General features: G+C 38.4%; 1 pseudogene across 1 annotated transcript in view; it reads left to right on the plus strand.

Moving 5' to 3' along the window:
• The window catches only part of LOC146834623 (vitellogenin-A2-like), a 48,900-nt pseudogene extending 33,498 nt beyond the window's left edge, over positions 1–15,402 (plus strand). Inside the window, exons 24-34 of the transcript XR_014960645.1 lie at positions 1,740–1,790; positions 3,145–3,249; positions 3,851–4,063; positions 4,177–4,319; positions 6,007–6,145; positions 6,238–6,373; positions 7,253–7,439; positions 11,724–11,812; positions 12,803–12,900; positions 12,995–13,176; positions 15,136–15,402. The product of XR_014960645.1 is annotated as a vitellogenin-A2-like (transcript). The remainder of the gene's footprint in view (positions 1–1,739; positions 1,791–3,144; positions 3,250–3,850; positions 4,064–4,176; positions 4,320–6,006; positions 6,146–6,237; positions 6,374–7,252; positions 7,440–11,723; positions 11,813–12,802; positions 12,901–12,994; positions 13,177–15,135) is intronic.
• Positions 15,403–15,615: the final 213 nt, after the last annotated feature.

Genomic DNA, 15,615 nt, shown 5'->3' on the forward strand with positions numbered 1-15,615 from the left:
ATCTGTATGATTGAGCAGCTCAATAGCATGTGTTTGAAGGCTCCTCTTGACCAGCGTTCTCTCAAGCGATGAGCAGTGGTTGACCTGCGATTCCTTCTTTTTACCTGAAGCCTCATGTAGTATACTCAGTGGAGAATCTGCAATTCAATTATTCGAAAACTTGACCTCAGTAATACTTTGCTTGGGTACATCAATGGCTTCTCCCAAGAGCTCTCATTAATGTTGCCTATGTACTTTTCACACCTCTTCTTCATGTTCTTTAGATCCGCCTGCGTGTTCACTTTCAGAGGGACACGTTTGTGATTTTAACTCCTTGCCATCCTGCTTTTAAACAGTCTGTATGTGCTCAGCAGTGATTACAGCTGATTACATTGCTGATAATGTATACTGACTTGAGGAAGTTTTTTAATTATAGAATATTAATGTCACATACAAACCACATTTCCCACAGCTATACCGTAGCAACACTACGCAAAAAAGAATCACTGTATTGTGAGAACATGTTTAAAAGATATCATAATTTTTTAAGACAGGGACCCTCCGTTAGAGTATAAGTATTCCCAATACCTAAATATTCTATAAGCTGTCAGTGCATAATTAAATCAAACTGGCCAAGCTAAGATATTCAGCAGAACAGGTATAGATAGCCCTTATTTTTTACCATGCATTTCTACTTTTCCTTTTCATCCATCCTGCCATAATTCTTAACCAATGCAGCCTTTGAAATAAAATGAGAGCGCATTATTCATGATATATTTTGCAAGCCAAATGGTATTTGTTCTGGATAATTGGATGTAACAACATATATGAAATCAGGATAAAGAATCCCCCTTTAAGCCTTTTAGATAAACTAGAAACTCATTCAACAGAGGCTGTCAAGTTGAATTGAATGAATACAGACTGTCACTCATTCAACTTGACCCCTCCTTCACCTCTAATACAGAAGACCATGGCATCCTATCTGAAGAATGAAAGAATGGATGTGCACTATTTAAGTTTAAGCTAGTAGTAAAGTTGAGATTTAAACATTATTTACAGGTATTTAATTTCATGTGAAATATGTTTTGGAATGTGAAATATTAGTGGTATTTCAAGTGATGATCAAGTACATTTTAATATGATTTATAAAGTGTAAATCTAACTACAATGCAACGAAACACTGTACAGGAGACAAGTTACAACATATATAGGTGAGGAGAAATAGGATTTGTTGGAATAAGGTGAAGATGGGGAACAAAGTAAATAGGTTTATAAAGCTAATAGTAGAATAAACGGTAATCACGAGAGATGGGGTACTGATGGAGTGGGGGCACCTTAGATTAAATGGCAGTGGTGAAAGTAAAGTGATGGAGCCCTTCTTGGAAAGATGATTCTGCAGCTCCTTCCAGAACTGGAGCAGTGACCTGCTGGGTTTGATTTGTGATATTGTTCCAACCTTTGGATGCAGAGTAGGTGTAGGATTTTCATCCCTTCTCGTTCTTCTTGCAATTCCTCGTTTGCAGCTTGGAGACTTTTGTCCTGCATGTTGTTTATGTTTTGCTAGAGGTTCTGTTCTTGGTTGCAGATGTATGGAAGGATGTTGGCAATGACAATCTTGTAAATGATGCAGCCAGTGTTGAACATGATGCATCAGGCTTGATAATCACTATTTTGAGCTACATCAATTTTATGTTTAGAGAAAGGACCAGCACTTCATTGTTCACACCAAACACGTCTGTTCTCATTTTTTTCTCCTACAGACGAACCCTGACATTTATGACCTACATTTCACCCCGGCATACAGAAGCTCTGTAAGTTATATTCAACATAATTTAGAGTTAATATTTATAATACTTGTTTGATTTTCTCGAATTATGTGTAATGAACAATGATATTTCTGTAATGTTAGCACCATGTTTGATATGTCATTAAAAAACTGAATGTGGGGTTTTCCAGTTTTTATGTGGGAATCAAAGCCATTTCTCTCAGGTGAGCACTAAGGGACAGATATATGTAGGTTTTTTGATGTTCCAAACGGGCTGATTGCCAGAACGAATTGGACCGTTTGCGACCACAAAAAATCCTTTTAACATGTACCAAACCCTATTTTGCGATTGGGTAAACCTATTTACGAATCTCAAAATGGGTCCATGATTTGGTATAAGGGGGCATGTTAAAGGTGTCCCTTCCTAATAGCGACACTCAGTGGTGTGTGTGAATATTTTGTGATGGAAATGCGGTTGCAAAACATTTGGGACCCCTTCCCCTTTGTGAATGTATGCAAAACGTTTTTTAAGAGCAGGCAGTGGTCCCAAGATCCAATGCCTACTCTCATTTTTGTTTTTGAAACACATCCCACTTTTCTTTAAGAAAAATGGACTGCATTTAAAAAAACATATTACTTTATTTAAAAGCAAACACAGACATGGTGGTATGCTGGCCCCATCAGGCCACCATCCCAGTGTTTTAGCGATTCCCAATGGGTTGCTCATTGGGACCTACCTCATGAATAATAATGAGGTAAGTCAATTTCTGACCCAATGGGAATTGTAAACAGTGTAAAACACACTGTTCTATATATCTGCTTACGATTTGCTAATAGCGAACCAAAACAATTTGCTATTAGGTAATCACAAACGGAAGTCTATGTACATCTGGCACCAGTCACTAAATCAGGACACACTCATTATTGCATAAATACATTAACATATAAAGTAGCTTTTACAGTTCACACTGTTTGGCTATAGTCTGGGAGTTCAGTATTAACTTTGTAGATAGAAATAAAAGTATGTTTAAATCTAGAAGGGCACTTGTTGTTCCTTTACTTTGCTTAGCTCAGTTCACACAATAGCAATAATCATGCTTTACCTGCTACTTGTATGTGGAAGGAGGACCTTCTAACACATTTATTCCTGCCATACCTCAATCCAAGCCATCTTTAGCAGGAGGACAGAAAGATGAGTAAAATTGTGTATACCAGAAACACAGAAATAAATGGCTATCAAACTCACTTGTGAGGGTTTAGTTAGTCCTAAGATCTCTAAGTAGCAGTCAGGCCTGCATATATATTTTAAAGTTGTTTTTTGAAAGTTGTTGACATAACTCTTATTTATTTAAACTGAATTTAAGCTGTGCATTTTCATAAACTGCTTTGTAATAATCCAGAATCCTAAGAAGAGAGCCTCAGGACACAGAGCCTCTTCCCAGTCCAGCTCCAGCTCTTCAAGCAGCAGCAGTAGCAGTGCCTCCAATGCCAGAAGATCTCAGAGGGTAGGTGCCGCATGAAAATAGATCAGTAACTATATTATCTCCCCATGTCGGACATCTTGGGAGGGCTCCTATTTAGATTCTGTAAATTAACAAATTAAGTTAGGCCAACACTGAGGAAGTGGAGATAGAACAATGACCTGCTTCTATAAGGGGTGGGACACAGTATAAGGACTCTGGGTGCTATCCAAACTATTACAAAAACTCTGAATTTCTAGAGTGGCCACATTTCTAGACTCAAACAAGTTTTATGATTAAAAATACCTTTGATGGATTGTGGCAGTCCTTAGTTGGTTGTCTCATAGAAGAGTTCATGGATTCTCAGTATTCTGCGGTATATCATAAGTTCATTCAGTTGTATGTGCATTGTAAAGTGTACACAAGTTGATGAAGCACATTGCAAGTCCGACTATGGAAATCAAAAATGTTTTCATATGGCTTTTCCTCTGAGCAGATTGTCCTACGTATAACACAACAAAGGTGTTGTCTGAACAAAGATCCATGTTGGAAAGTGCCTGTCCAACAACCCTGACAAACAAACTAATGCAGAGTTTTCAGGTCCTCATTTTAATAGCAGTTTTCCACTTTTGTCACATGCCTCTAGCCTGCATTTATGGGAGACAACAAGCCCCCAGTGCTGGCAGTTACTGCTCAAGCTGTGAGAAATGACAACAAGAAACAAGGATACCAGGTGATCGTATACGCCGACTACCACACCTCCAAGCCACAGATCCAGGCCTATGCAGTGGAAATCGCTGGCTCCAGTAGATGGCGTGCTTGTGCAAATGCAGTCGTTGTCAACTCTCATGAAGCACAGGTGAGGCAGCCGTATGTAGCCAGGTGGGGAACAGAAGACACAGGGTAGAGTAACATCTCCACTGTATTTAATACATCAAATTTAATATATGACGTTTTTTACATTATGATTAGGCCTATCTTAAATGGGGTCAGAATTGCCAAGACTACAAAATTGCTGCAAAGGCTCAAACTGGTCATTTTGGTAGCCAACCGGGCTTGAGGCTGAAGGTGGAGTGGCCAAGAATACCATCAAAACTGAAATCGGCTGGAAAATGGTAACATTTCTACATTATGTAGCAATTTACTAATTGTATTTATTCATAAAAAAGCAAGAAATGCTATATTCTGACATAGACACTGACAGGTGATTTCCCTTCTGACTTATACATTATCACTATAGAAGATCTCAATTCAACTTGTAGTTTAAATAGTGTTACGCAAGAGGGTAGATCTTCAGAACACAGAAAATAAAACTGGAAATTCAAAATGTTATCTGTTGTAGTACTGCAAAATAGACATCTTCTCAAACCAACAAATTGTACATGATATTCAGCCCCAAAATTCAAAATGTACCTAAAATACAACACAAATAGACCAGATGCCTAGCCATTTAATCCATGACGTTAGTCACCACTAACTGTACTAGCACTGCAGCTTTACCTGTAGGTCATCTTCAAGCTTATTTAGACATTTTGTCTGTCAAGCATTTTTTCAACAACCTAAATAAATTGAGGTGAACCTGTAGCAGAGCAGGGGGCATATTTACAAGGAATTAACGCCACAAGAAAGTCACTTTTTGCGACGTTCTGGTGGCGTTTATTCCTTCGCCTTATATACTGGGTGCAGTTAAGCCACTTAATGTGGCTTAACACCACTGTGTAAATAATGACCCTATTCAAACAGCACTTAGTGTGAAAGGGCCGTGCAATGGGTGTTGCAGCGGACATTCCGCCGCAACACCGAATGCTTTTTGAGATTGCCCAATATTTACATGGTATGGGGCAGTGCCAAAAATAAGACCATGAAATACCAGGTCTTAAGCAAGTGATATGAGTAGAAATATTTAATTTCTCCTCGTATTTTGCTCTTTCCACATGTGTTGCATTCTGCAAAATGCATTGATAGAGCATTTCGCCTGTTAAGATTGTTTATGTACAGGAACGTGTACCTCAGCTGGCTCTTCTGTGGGAAAGCACAAAATGGTGTTCTGGGAATCATGGGACCACAGGTCCATAGTGGGCAGTCGCCCCAAGCTATTTAGAGTGGTGCGACGTTACGCTTATGGAAAGTCGCATAGTGGTCCACACACTCAGTGAAAAATTGCACTACTTGTCAGAGGCATAGTTACTTTGTTGTTTTGGAACAAACTTCCACTTTGGGAGTTTGTTGTTGTAGAACAAAATACTTTGCCTAGCTGGCATATTAAGCATGGCGATAAGCCATCATATATTCAGAACCTTTAATGAAGCCTCTGCAGCAGCGCAACAATTCGTGCCTGACAGGTAGTGATTGCTGAATCTGCTGGGGTGTCCTCTACTAGGAGTATGAAGGCTAGAGCCTCTGCAGACCTGGTGGGCTGGCAGGCCACTCTCTACACTCCAAAGGAATCTCCTGGAATGATCTAACTCAACAGTGATGGCACTGGAAATGTGAGCCATGCCAAAGGGCTGATGAAGTGATTGCCAATGTCTATAAAAGTACAGAACATGTACTTAAAAGATTAAAGGAAAGACTCCAAGTTGAAATATACAGACTGCAACATCTCAACTGATCATAAATGACTCCCTACAAATAGATCAACTATTTTTTGATTCCCAACTCAAGCCAAACACAGCCATTAAGGAGCATGATAAGTTTTTTAAATGCTCCTTCAACACATAGCATTATATTAATGAAAACATTACACCTCAATTTATGCTTCATAAATCAGCATAAAGAATGAATATGTTATTATTTATGCAGGGTTGCAGAGTTTGTCCCAGGAGCTGCACTTGTCGCTGGGTTCTCTGAAAAGATGCAGAAGAATCCCTCTAAGAAAGCAACAGTCGTCCTCTCTCTAAGCTCTCCAAGATCCATTGATGCAGTTATACAGGTTCCAAGGGTAAATATTACAGCTACTGACAGAAACACATTTCTATCAATATAAAGGGTGGATCCATCGATATTTAATGCCTTTTTATGATTCCTCTGCAGCTCACACTTTATTACAGATCCATTCAGCTTCCAGTTGCAATCCCTGCTGCTCACCCTACACAGGTCTCAGCCATCCAGTCCCCCAGCTGGAATATTTTTACTGAAGCCCCTGAGTACCTGCTGGACAACCTCAGAGGTAAACACTTGCCAATATTACATCTATATATTCCTTTGCACTCGAATGCACAAAAAATATTTTAAGGCCAAACTTGCTGTTAGTCTGGAATTTATTTCATGTCAGAACATATCACACATTTATGTAAAAAACCTTCAAATATAAAATTGCAAAATTTAGAATATATAAATTTCTTCCTAATTTCAATAAATAGTTCATGAAATTTTATAAATGACTGAGCACAATTCCCAATAAAAACCGGTGCTACGACATACTTTATATATTATTATTTAAACATATAGGTTTCTAATCTTTTAAACGCTCAAATATCAGGCACTCCAATAATATATACTTATACCACGGTCAAGGCATGAACTTTGAAACTTAAAATACATACATGATTTTAATGAGGCCTGTTCTAATCCATGCAACCATGACTTTACACTGGCAAAATAATTGTGTAGCATGACGAAGGAAATGTGCACTTATTTAGCTGACATGAGCATAAATAAAATCAGATTTGCGCAAACAGGCACTTGGTGTTGATGATAGGAGCAATTGTTTAAACATGATTGCCAGTTAGTAGTGGCAACAGTTAACCTTGGCTTTCCCTTTGGTAACCTTGATCTCAGGCATCATGAGGTCAGAGGCAGGAATATCACATAGGCTAAGTTCAGACATTTCCATTCCTAGCATTTTCTCATCAGCAAATAGGATGCTGTTGAGGAGCTATGTCTCAGAAGGGGTTCTATTTAGCAACACCAAGCTTTAAAAAGTGTGCTTTCACTTCCAGTACCCAGTACATTATTGTTGAACAAGGCCCTGTTTTTAGAGTTTCTGTTTTTCTCGTGAAAAAGTATCTAAATATAATTATTTGAGTTTTTGTTTAATATTTGTTAGGTCACTGCACGGTTTCCAAAGACACAATCACCACCTTCAATGATGTCGCTTTTAACTACTCGATGCCCAGAAGCTGCTACCATGTCCTGGTCCAAGACTGTAGTCCTGATCTGAACTTCCTGGTGATGGTGAAGAAAGTGGAAGAGTCTTCTGAACAAAAGGCCATCAATGTCAAACTTGGCAGCTAGTGAGTATTTTCATTCTTACAAGCTGAACGTTGAAAAGTGTGTATATGTGATGTTCAACTCTAAAAATCAGTAAAAATGATTGTCCCCAGCCCTACAGACACAGGACTGGGGGGCACCTATGTTTTCCCCTACATATCTCTGCACCATGTGGCAGGCACCGCATGGTACCTACCACGTAGTGCAGGGTTATGTGTGGGGTCTCTGTTTTGTATTGCAGCGGATGTTGCTGAGCCAGAACCCCCGGCAATACAAAACATTGTCAATGTGACTGCCACAGTGGCAGTCACATTATGATTAGCCCTGTGGGACTGCCGGCTTGTAGGAGGGCCGTACCAATCCACAATATGATGGCGGACGGACTGATGTCTGTCCGCCATCGTAATCAGCCCCTAAGGCACTTTTGTGTATACTCTGCTTTATTCAGAAATGCACCCTATTATGCAGTGCTAAATCTTTTTGTGCTGATGCACACAACAGAAATATTTTCTATACTGAAATATTAGGGAGATAGTAAGGGATTAAAATGTTATGGCCAGTTATGTTTTGCAAAGTTATGTTAATTTTATTTGTAGAGCACACATTCACCAAATGATTTCTTCGCAGTGATAAGTGAGAAGTTATGCTTGCAGAATGCTAAGTGAAAAATTCAATTTTACAATATCAGGTCTGCAATTCACATGACAAGATTAGGTTTGGCTCAAAGACGTAGGGACACAGGATTCAAAAGCCTTGAAGGACATAAATAAATATGGTGCCCTCTGGTTCTGGTTTTAAACAGTTTAGGAATACTGGGCCTGTTATCTGAGGAGGAGCTTTGTTTGCAGTCAGGGCAAGATCTTGCCACTCGCTGAGCTACAAACGTATGAGAGTTTCTATAAAAGATTTAAAAGGGATGCAGAGTATCTCAGAGTGGATCCTTTGGCTAACAAGTAACCAGTGCAGCCTTTAAAGCAGTTGGTTGGTGGATGGAAATCCTGAAAATCAGACTTGAAGCTGCATTTTACACCACTTGCAGACTTTTCAATTTGTAAGTAGGTAGGTAAAGACGAAGCAAATTGACATAACAAAATCTGGAGCTAATAGTTGTTGCTATTGCATGAATTTCCCATCTTCTGTCAGATAAGGAAGTAATTTCCAAAAGATTCTTCAATAAAAAAACATGAAGAGACCATTGATGTAACATAAACTGAACAGAGTTAATGAGCTATCAGTTTTGACTCCCAGACTTTCCACTACTGGTAAAATAGTGAAGAGATCTTGCACTTCAAGTGGCCAGTAAGAGTCCAGCTACAGGTCAGATGTCCCATCAATGACTAAAACCTCAGTTATTTCATTATTCAGTTTATGCTTATGTTTTCCATCTAGTTCTAAATAAAAAGCATGTGGCATTGAAAGACCTTGTGGGAAGAGGAGCAATTACCTAATCTAGGAGGAAATTGTAAGTGGCCTGTAAACATACATATTTCTAAGCCCATTCTGGGTAAAGCCTTAGCAAGGAGAGTAAAGTCTATATTGAACAAGTGAGGGGACAAAGTTGAATCCCTGTGGTACCCTGTGCCAACCTTACTGTTTGATATTGCCTAGTAAGAAAAAACTAGAACCAATTAATCTCACTCACCTCTGAGCCTTCTCTGATGATATGGTTGAGTAGGAAAATATGATCAGCCATATAAAATGCCGCAAATAGGTTCAGGAAGATTGAGGCATTGAAGTGTCTTTGATCCAAGTCCATTTAAAGGTCATCTAAAATAGATAACAGAACATATTCAGTAGTATGTGGTAGGTGAAAGTCAGCTTGTGAATCCTCTAAGAGTTGTGTCTCTTGTAAATAAGTACATATAATACTTTCCACACATTTCTTGTGGTGTTGGCAATAATGGTTTAAAGGGAAGTGTCTGATGAGTCACTGACCGTCTTTTTTTACTTTACAACAACAATTCCTTTTTTAAGGGTGATAGAAACTAATCCTTGTTGAAGTGGAGTATTTAATTAAACAAGCAAAGGCTCAGGCTTATTGCTGGGTAATTGATCAACAAGGTTCAAATGCAGTGACTCGTTTTGCTTTGGCAGTCATAGAGAGTAGGTCTTCCCTAGTCATATGGACTGAAGAAAGATACATTCTCAGAATAGAATTCTAGGTTGGGAGGCAGGGAAAAAAACCTTTCTAAATATCGAGGCTAAAGCTGGCAACATTTTCCACAAATTCGAGGCAAGTTGCTTGCAGAAGGCTTGTGAGGGAATCATGCAAAAGGATATTTTAGAAATGTCAAAGTGCTCCTCAACAATCAAAAAAAGGTTTCCTTCTGCTTATTTGAAGAGTCACTTATTACAAAAAAGAAAATGATTTTGCCTGACCAAAAAAAGATTTTTGTTGTATGCATCTAGGCCTTTTCTAAACTCTTCATTAGCATGAACGTAGAATAATCCCCTCCATTTCCGTTGTAGCCTGCGGGATTTGACTTCGTCCTGTGCTAAATCATAGGAGTACTATAGAGAAGAAGCTCATTTAGAAGTCAAAGTGGCATGGTTATCGAATGCCTTTATAAACCACGAAGACGACAGTGAGACCCAGCTGAGTTCTGTGTAAAACTAGTCTTATTAAAGGACTCGGCAATAGCAGTTAATATTGCTCTATTCACAGCAAGGGATCCTAATAGTATAGGAAGTCTGTATTTCCTTATGGAACAATTCACAGATGTAATAAAAATGATGGTCATATGGGGAGAGTGAAGGACAGAAGGTTTACCTAATGACAATTAAAAGATTACACATGTTTTCTATCACACATGTAGGTACCTTCATTGATTGTATTAGATTATTTGTGTACATTCATTCTAAAAATGCCCTTTGGCTCTCCTCTGAGCTTTTTGTAACCTGAGTGCTCTGTATTGGGTTATTACTACAGTGGTAATGCAACACCAGACAAAATGTGATCAGCTTGACTCTATTGGGAACAGTTTCATATTCTTGTATTGCTTTGTCCATTTGCCATTTTGAAACACAGTTTTTATCGATCACTAAAGCTAGTTTGTACAATGTTCATATGCAGTAATATTTGTTTTAAGGAACATAGTGTGAAGGGGCTTGGTTCAGTGGGCAGCAAAGGTCTATATTACTTTTTACCTGCAGGATGATTTTTGTCAGTCTATTTCCAACAAATTGTTTTCAGGTGTAGACTCCAAGAGTAGTTGTCCACTTCGCTAGTTGTTTGCCTGGGTTAGTGATAAATGTCTATTTTGCCAATAATGTTAACAGTGAGCTATGAACTGATTGGTATACCTCCTGAATTTCACAATCTTGTTATAGAAGCATCCCTATTTTTTTTATTTAATCAATTCTTTTTATTTGCAACTTGTTGGTCATTACACATACATAATCACATTTTCGTACATTGCAGCAATCACAGATTCGTATACACATATTGTATTTAAGATGGCTTAGCCCACATTTTGCTGACAGTACAAAGGTCCTTACTGCGTTAGTGGTTCGTCAAGGGAGGGGATCATGGGGGGTTTACATAAGTGTCCACGGTACTCATTCCACTTTGACCAAACTGCCACCCTTTTCTGAGGACACCCCTGGGCCACATAGACTGTTTTCTCCTGCAGCATACACCAGTCCATATCTTTTTTCCACTCACTAAGCGATGGGGGTGTGCACGCTCCCCACAAGCATCCCTATTTTAAATTTGGCCATTCAAACACTAAACACAACTTACTCATTAACTGAGGGATCTATCATGTGTATCAAGCAGCATAGATTTCTGCAGTAATTAAAAGCATAGTAAAAGAATGACACCTGCTTATTGACCAAGACCAGTCCTATCCCAAAATGCAACTGATGAAAAATTCAAAGGAATGAGATAACAATACAAATACAGGCTATAGGAAAGAAGGTGGTCCGTCAAGCATACCCAGGCTGCCTGTTACTCCTAGCAAGAGAAGGGGCATGTGGTATGGGTGGTTGGTAAAGTCCACTTTCTGGGTGGAAGATGAAAAGTATGACTCTCGGGTGTCAAATCAGAAGGTGCAATGTTCATTCTTGGGTATATGTCAAGGAAATCCTCGAGTGCCATCACTTGAACATGTCAGTGTTTATGCAGTAACCACATGTATGCTTTTACAGAGAGGGCTTTCATTAATTTCAAAGTGCAAGCCTATCAAACAAACAGGGCAAAGTGCTATAAGCATTGGCCCACACATTTACTATAACAAAGCATTTGATTTTCTCTTTTGAATTAAAAGATATTAAAAACATTCCTATACTATGTTCTTCTTCTTCAGTGATATTGACATGTATCCATCTGCTGACTCCATTAAGCTGACGATAAATGGCATTGAAGTGAACAGGCTGCCATATGAATCACATTCTGGTAGGTGACAGAGTATTATTGGATACATCAATAATGAAACAATCAATCCATCACAACTGAAATAAAGACCCATTTAAGGGTCAGGGGTCTACCCATAAAGTTAATTCTCGCATTTTAAATATTTTCCACGCTGACTTTTTGTGGCTTGATCTACAGTAGAGAGTTTGATCATAAAATCTGTATCTGAGTTGGCTTGAGGATACATAGACACCATGTTCTGCCTTGATGACATGTGAATCATGTTTCCTTGCAATGTTGTAGGTTTGCTGAAATGTGATTCAGTATTATCACCAGAAGTGAAATCAAATACAAATGTGGTTATGGTACCAGAATATTGCATTTTGAAAACTGACATTAAAAAGTCGGGTGACCAGAATATTAAGTACCTAAATATATTGAAGATAAATAGGCATAGGTATGCACAAATTTACTTACCTCCACAGGTAATACCACAACAATATATATCCCAAAGATACAGAGACGTAAAGTTAAGAAAAGTAACTCTACACTTACCATTATATACCTCCTCACACACTATTCTAGTTGACAATATTTTATCCACAATATTTGACCATGTCAATATTTCTGTAGTCAATATTCTGACAAACAAGCACAAATGTATTTCCCTTTATTATTGAGTCAGACCTAACGTGGAATTGATAAGCCTTTACTGTTAGTCTATAAAGTGCAATGATTAGGCATTGAACAGGCCTGTAATTATTTGGACAATGTTCTCTAGAGATTGCACATGCCTTGCAAATCAATTAAAGGAGCCCTGCTGCATAGTCAGCATGTTTATTAGCAGACTTGTTGCATTCTAAATAGATGTTTCAAATTAAAAATATATGTACATCTCCTATTCATTAACAGATAAATAAATCTCTCTTATCTCTAGCACTTTTTTGATCTCTGCTGCATGTGTTCCACAATATATTATGTAGTTCCTGGTTCATTTGAAATTGAACTACGCTACACTTCTTTTGATTCTAGAACCGCATTTGAAGATTGAAAAGGAGACTGATGGGCTGATCCTGCTCGCACCTGACTTTGGCATTGAGAAGCTTCACTACAATGGAGTCACATGCCAGGTATTCTGGTGCATTCCTCTCACTGTGTTGTTGGCCATATTGACAAGATTACATAGATTTACATCAGAGGTCTCTTTCCTTTTTTATCATAAAGGTTAGACCAGCTTTGTGGATGAAGGGCAAGACATGTGGAGTTTGTGGCCATCATGATGATGAGCGGGAACAGGAATATCAGATGCCAGATGGATTTGTTGCTAAAGATGAGGAGAGTTTTGTCAAATCTTGGATTACGGAAGAATCATGTTCTGTTCAACAGCGATAAAAGGTTCAGAACTGGTGAGTTGACAAAATTGATTCATTGGAGGAGGTCAATAACTCCAGCAGTGTGGCCATCATTTTATTATAACCAAGTCTACTATATAGAATGGCAGAGGGACGCCTTTATCCACTAGCACATCTCCCATTTCAACTAGTTTTTCCACATTTCATTTCCTGGTATCTTTCAAGTCATTATTGAATATTATACCATGGTATGTTAGAAAATGTAATTGTGTCTCCAGTTACACACAGTATTGAAAATGTCAAATTACACACACATGCACAAATGTTACTACACCTACACACAGACACATAAATACCTACATCTTCTGTTTGCTAAAGGGATGAAATATGACACTAAAAGTGGTTCCAAGAAATTTTCAGTTTCCAAACGATTGGATGGCATTGCCTGTGAAGTACAAAGCATTTAACAGTCATATCTCCTCACATTCAACATTTGCGGTACGAGATTCTGAATGGATAAAAGTTCAGTATATGGAACCAGTGTGTTGAGGGCGCCTCTTCAATGCCAGTTTGGTATCATATGTGTCGATACTTTGCAACCAAATTCAGATTGAAAGCATTGACTTTTTGCCAACCCCCACATTGACATGGTAGCCATGCTAAAAAACAAAGTATTCCCATTTGGACTGTCACCCGTTTGTGAATTTCAAAAATCAAGCAAATGATTTAAACTCATCTTTTTAAATGCATCGCCATTTTCTTAAGGGAAAACAGCTGCATTAAAAAAATTATTTTTTCAAAGCCAATAACTGAGACTCGCAGATCCCATCAGCCCACCATCCTTGTGATGGCCTCCAAGTGGAAGGAATCATAATTTCCGACTTACCTGATGAATATTAATAAGGTAGGTTGAATTGCGACACACTCTGAGTCTGAGTTTTCCAACTAGACTTAATGATACATAGATGAGTTCAGAAAAGTACATACTTGTCACAAAATTAGTGGTTTTAAACTGAGACCCGTTTCACACGCAATGAGACAGAGAACCAATTATGCCACAACACAGTGAAGCTAGTGACCTTGGAAGGTTATCGACGTCTTGGGCTTTATCTCAGAGGTGTAACTTGAGTCACCTCTTGGTGCCGTTATATTAGTTAGGCCCAGGTGATCCTAGGGAGCTGATATGTTCCCCAAGGCAGAGAGTGTTAAGGTAGTTTGACTGAAATGAGGACCCATATATTGGTCAAGTGAAGGAGATTACCCAGATATGGTTTATGTGCTGAATGACGGATTAATGTAATTATGCCCTTTGGACAATGCCAATGGGCCTAGGCTCTTACATAGTTTTCTGCTTGTGATTCACCTACCCTGCAATTGAGTGGACAGGAGGGTGGGGGTGCAAATGAATGTCAGGTCTTCTTTGGTTTATACTCTTAAAAATGTTGTGCTATTGTAAAATATAATCTTGCAAATGTTGCCTTTATTGCCTATAAAGTGGGCTTTACTTATGATTTAGATTACAACAGTTTTTAAATCTAATTTATAGAAATAGAGGTCTACATCCAAAGAAGGATAACAGTCCCTCTTGTAATGCCATATTTACAAGATAACTTGTTTTGAAATACCACACTTTTGCCCCACACAAAAAACAGGTGTAAATTATGTGAGGATAATTGCAACATCTTAGTTTCGCAGCTTGTAGTGGAGGAACGTAGCTTGGGAAGATATTATGGTATCCGGTAAAAATTGCATCCTGTGCGATTCGATATGTTATTAAGTTCCCAAATAATGAGATTTGTGTAATGACACCTGTGGTGATGTCTAAGCATATTCTACCAATAATCTGGGAGCGTACTGCTAAAAATACAACCTATACTCATATGTTTCGCTACTAACAACAAATGTATCTGCATTTTTTTGTGCATTTATTGAGGCTTCCTATGGTAAACACTGTAAGGGCCTCAACATCAAACTGGCTGTTCCGTGTTGCTAACCTTCACTCTTTTTGTACAGATTCTACTCTGAACCTTGGTGATAGCCTAAGGTTGGCAAGGAGTGGAGATTTTAGTGACACAACATGAGGCTGATCTGGAGAACTACAAAGCACTCCGCAGAACAACCACTCAGAGGATGAAATTTCTGCATCAACCTTTCACCGTTGGTTCATTTTAAATGATTTTAAATTTAAATCGTACCATGACTTGCCCTTTCAACTATAGAATGTCAAATTGCATATAAACATAATATTTTCAAATAAACAATACTTTCATTCAAAAAGAAGTACAAGAGTCAATTTTTCATTTCAGTTATCAAGACATTAATGTTCAAAAACGTTTTTGAAATTTTCTCCAAAGAGTCAGGATTGGTTAAAATATTTTGCAGTGGCACTAGAAATAGGGGTGCAGCACCTGATGCAGCACCCAAAGAGAGGTCAATAGAATAATGGAATACAAAGAGGATGCTTCAAAATGTTTTATTTTACCTTCCAGAATT

The sequence above is a fragment of the Triturus cristatus genome, chromosome 4_2, assembly GCF_964204655.1.
Source record: "Triturus cristatus chromosome 4_2, aTriCri1.1, whole genome shotgun sequence".
NCBI classification, from domain to species: Eukaryota; Metazoa; Chordata; class Amphibia; order Caudata; family Salamandridae; genus Triturus; species Triturus cristatus.